Raw genomic sequence first — 5,632 nt, 5'->3', positions numbered from 1 at the left:
ATCCCAGTTTAAATTCCCTTGTCCCTTGAAGTTTTAGTCCTGTGCTGTGTCCTGATATCTCAGTGTGAAGTGCTGCTACTAATGCTGCCCAGCTCTGTTGTGTACCTGCAGACCCTGGGCCAGATTCACAGAAGAGATACGACGGCGTATCTCTTGATACGCCGTCGTATCTCTGAGATACGATTGTCGTATCTATGCGACTGATTCATAGAATCAGGATACGCATAGATAGCCCTAAGATCCGACAGGTGTAACTTGTGTTACACCGTCGGATCTTAGGCTGCAATTCTAGGCCGGCCGCTAGGTGGCGATTCCATTGCGGTCAGCGTAGAATATGCAAATGACTAGTTACGGCGATTGACGAACGTCCGCGATGCCCGTCGATCTAAATTTACGTCGTTTTCGTAGCGATACGCATCGTAAAGTTAAAGCTAAGCCCTAGGTGGTCTAGCCAATGTTAAGTATGGTCGTCGTTCCCGCGTTGAAATTTAAAATGTCACGTCGTTTGCGTAAGTCGTCCGTGAATGGCGCTGGGCGCCATTTACGTTAACGTCAAACCAATGACGTCCTTGCGACGTCATTTAGCGCAATGCCCGTCGGGTAATTTGACGGACGGAGCATGCGCAGTACGCTCGGCGCGGGAACGCGCCTAATTTAAATGGTGCCCGCCCCATTTGAATTAGGCGGGCTTGCGCCGAGCGGATTTACGCTACACCGCCGCAAGTTTACAGGTAAGTGCTTTGTGAATCAGGCACTTACGCTGTAGCGGCAGTGTAACGTAAATGGGATACGTTGCACCGCCGCTGCGTAACGTAAATCTACCTGAATCTGGCCCCCTGTGTTTACATGTAAATAGCGGCGGCATTCATATGTAAGTAGCTGAGGTTGGCGGCATTCATATGTAAATAAAGGCGGCATTCATATGTATATCATGCCCCCCTGCAGTGAAGAGATGATGTGCTGTTACCTCTAGCAACCAATCAGTGAGCAGTATTACTGTACAGTAATCTCTAGCAACCAATCAACAAGAAGAAATCATGTGCTGTAACCTCTAGCAACCAATCAGTGAGCAGTATTACTGTACAGTAATCTCTAGCAACCAATCAACAAGAAGAAATCATGTGCTGTAACCTCTAGCAACCAATCAGTGAGCTGTAATGTGTGCTGTAACCTCTAGAAACCAGTCAGTAAGTGGTAATGATATGCTGTAACCTCTGGCAACCAATCGCAATCATTGCCTGATCTGATACAGTAAACTGATTTTAAGTCTAGCTGATATTTATTGTATGTCTCAGAGCAGGTGGAGAGCAAAATTGCATGGGGGGGGGGGGGGGGGCCCCAAAAAAAATTTTTTTGCCCAGGGTCCAATCAACATTAAAGACGACCCTGAGAGCGTGGTACAGTAGTAAAAGTCTGAATGAAAAATGAATTATTCACCTTAAGTTTTTACTTTAGGACATATCAGATCTGGGTGCGTTTTTCTGAAAAGGTTTAAGAAATTATTATATATCAGAGAATGTATTCAGGAAGTTCATATAATAAAGTCATATTTATCATGGAGCTGGTCACAGTGTGGTGGTTACGGAGTATACATATATTTTTGGGGTAAATATTAACTTAAAAGATTCCGATATTATAGTATTTGGTAGACATGTGCACTCCCGAAAAATTCGTTCATTTTCGTTTCATTCGTTTTTTTGCTTTTTACGGAAATTCTGAAAATTCGAAAAATTTTAAAACTCAGAAATGCAGAAATTCGAAGATTCGGAAATTCAGAAATTCGAAAATTCGTAATTGGACAATTCGAAAAAAAAAAATAGATTTTCGAGTTTCAAATTTTTGAATTTTCAAACTCAGAATTTTCCAATCTCCGATTTTCGAATTTCTGATTTTTCAAATTCCCGATTTTCGAATTTTGTATTTTTGAATTTCCGATTTTCCGAATTTTAGAATTTTCGGATTTTCAAAATTTTTAAAATCGGAAAATTCGGAAATTCGAAAATTTGAGTTTAAACTCTCCGGGATCCACCAAATACTAGACATGTGCAATTTGTTTAGTTCCAAATTCATTTTTTAACGAATTTTGTTAAACAAGTTTTCATCGCAAGTGCCTGATTCACCAAGCACTTGCGATGAAAACTACGCCGGCGGCCTCCGGCGCAAGGCGGGCCAATTCAAATGGGCGTGTGCCATTTAAATTAGGCGTGCTCCCGCGCAGGACCTACTGCGCATGCTGAGTTTCGCAATTCCCGTCGTGCTTTGCGCGCCGTGACATCATTTTTTCGAACGGCGACGCGCGTAGCGTACTTCCGTATTCCCGGACGTGTTACGCAAACGACAATACATTTTAATTTCGACGCGGGAACGACGGCCATACTTTATACAGCAACACGATTGCTGTGTAAAGTTAGGACAGGTCAAATAACGACTAAAATTGCGACGGGAAACTTGCCTACGGACGTAGTGAACGCGAAAATCCGTCGTGGATCGCCGTAACTGCTAATTTGCATACCCGACGCTGGAATACGACGCAAACTCCCCCCAGCGGCGGCCGCGGTACTGCATCCTAAGATCCCACAGTGTAAAACAATTACACCTGTCGGATCTAAGGGATATCTATGCGTGACTGATTCTATGAATCAGTCGCATAGATAGAAACAGAGATACGACGGCGTATCAGGAGAAACGCCGTCGTATCTCCACTGTGAATCTGGCCCATAGTTTACAAAACTATATCTACACCGCTGTCATTTTGCTTGTGGGCATTGTGAAGCCCACAAGCACTTACTTCCTGGAAGTCTTGGATGGGGAGTGATAATTGGGTAGCGCACTGCATCCTGGGAAATGATGACACACATTTCCCAGGAGCATTAGAGGGAGATGATGTCAGGATCCTAGGTGATTCCAAAGGCAGATTTCGTGGGACCGCATAGCAACAGGCATTTCCAGATGAGTAAAACATAATTTTTTCCTTTTTTTCTTTTTTAGGTCTAATGAGCACAATAATGAAAAAAAAATGTGGGATGTAAACTCCACTTTAAGAGTTACCCGCCATCAATTGCCCCACCCAACCCCTACCATGCCCCGCCCCTAAATCCCCCCCCTAAACACTCCCTCATAAATTATCTCAAGAAATGACCCTGTTAAATGTTTTATTGCAGAATTCAGTTACAAAAATAAATATTAACAACAACAATTTTATCAATGCCCATTAATGCAGCCTATCAGTAACCATCAGTGCAGCCCCATCACTGCAGCATATTAGTACCCATCAGTGCAGCATATCAGTGCAGTCTCATCAGGGCCCATCAGTACAGCTTCATCAGTGCCCATGAGTGCAGCTTCATCAGTGCAGCCTCATCAGTGCCCATCAATGCGGCCTCATCAGTGCCCATCTGTGCAGCCTCATCAGTGTACAGTAGTGCTACACTAATACGCTAGCTAATTGTACCTACATCCTATAATATTTCATATAATACAGAACATTGGATGGAGGCACATAGGGCTTTCATGGTAAAAAATATAATACAAGTGCATAAGAAGAAACAAAAAACACAACATTTTTGGTCCATAAAAAGGGCCCAGTAGATTGTAACAACATATATAGAACAATAAACGCGGTATCTCCCACAATGAGGGGGGACCTTAAACAACGAGTTACAATTTTATACTCTACGGGCCAGATTCACGTAGAACTGCCGCGGCGTAACGTATCCTAGATACGTTACACCGCCGCAAGTTTTCATCGCAAGTGCCTGATTCACAGAGCACTTGCGATGAAAACTACGCCGGCGGCCTCCGGCGCAAGGCGGGCCAATTCAAATGGGCGTGTGCCATTTAAATTAGGCGCGCTCCCGCGCCGGACCTACCGCGCATGCTCCTTTTTCTAACTCCCGCCGTGCTTTGCGCGCCGTGACGTCATTTTTTGAACGGCGACGCGCGTAGCGTAATTCCGTATTCCCGGACGGCTTACGCAAACGACCTTCATTTTTTAATTTCGACGCGGGAACGACGGCCATACTTTATACAGTAATACGATTGCTGCGTAAAGTTAGGGCAGGTAAAATAACGACTAACTTTGCGACGGGAAACTAGACTAGCGGCGACGTAGCGAACGCGAAAATCCGTCGGGGATCGTCGTAACTCCTAATTTGCATACCCGACGCTGGTTTACGACGCGAACTCCCCCCAGCGGCGGCCGCGGTATTGCATCTTAAGATCCGACAGTGTAAAACAATTACACCTGTCGGATCTTAGGGATATCTATGCCTAACTGATTCTATGAATCACCCGCATAGATACTCTGAGAGATACTACGGAGTATCTCCACTGTGAATCTGGCCCTACATGTTTCGCAGGGTATCCGCTTCTTCAGGAGTTGTATCCATGAGATATATAATCTACAAAAGGAATATGCGTAAAGGGAAACCAAATAATACACAGAGACACAAGTTCAAAACATACTTCTGATCATATATACATTTGGAAAAAGCATGAATATATATATATTAAAGGTTGCTTGAAAGTCAACCATAAATAGTGAGCGGGCCCTTGACAATTCCCAAACAGCACACTGCCAACAAACCATATAAACGTCATATGTATATGGTTTGTTGGCAGTGAACTGTTTGGGAATTGTCAAGGGCCTGCTCACTATTTATGGTTGACTTTCAAGCAACCTTTAAAATTATATTTTTATAGATACCGTATTTATCGGCGTATACTGCTCACTTTTTTCCCCTTAAAATCAGGGGAAAATCGTGGGTGCGCGATATACGCCGATCCTCCTCAGAGACAGCCGATCCTCGCTGTCTCTGAGCGCCGCCGACAAAGACCGAGCCGAGCCGAGAGGAGCCGAACACACCGGAAATCAGGCTCTGCACAGCTCGACCTAGGCGCCAAATTCAACGCTGCAACCCCGGCAGACGGACGCGGCGGACACCGACAAGGCTGGACGGACCAGCAGACGGACGTGACAGACACCGACAAGGCTGGACGGACCGGCAGACGGACGTGACGGACACCGACAAGGCTGGACGGACCGGCAGACGGATGCGACAGACACCGACAAGGCTGGACAGACCAGCAGATGGACGCGACAGACACCGACAAGGCTGGACGGACCGGCAGACGGACGCGACAGACACCGACAAGGCTGGACGGACCGGCAGACGGACGCGACGGACACCGACAAGGCTGGACGGACCAGCAGACGGACGTGACGGACACCGACAAGGCTGGACGGACCAGCAGACGGACGTGACGGACACCGACAAGGCTGGACGGACCAGCAGATGGACGCGACAGACACCGACAAGGCTGGACGGACCAGCAGATGGACGCGACAGACACCGACAAGGCTGGACGGACCAGCAGACGGACGTGACGGACACCGACAAGGCTGGACGGACCCCACGCAAGGCCGCAGACGGACGCCGGACAAGGCCGCCGATGGACGCCGGGCAAGACAGCAGACGGACAACGACAAGGCTGGACGGACCCCGCGCAAAGGCCGCAGATGGACGCCGACAGCAGACGGACACCGCCAAGGCTGAGCCATCCAAAAAGAAATTTTTTCCCTAAACTTCCCTTCTCAGGTTGGGGTGCACACTATGTGCAGGCGCGCGGTATA

The sequence above is a fragment of the Rana temporaria genome, chromosome 2 (genome assembly GCF_905171775.1).
Source record: "Rana temporaria chromosome 2, aRanTem1.1, whole genome shotgun sequence".
Classification (NCBI taxonomy): Eukaryota; Metazoa; Chordata; class Amphibia; order Anura; family Ranidae; genus Rana; species Rana temporaria.
This window is presented reverse-complemented; position numbering follows the sequence as displayed.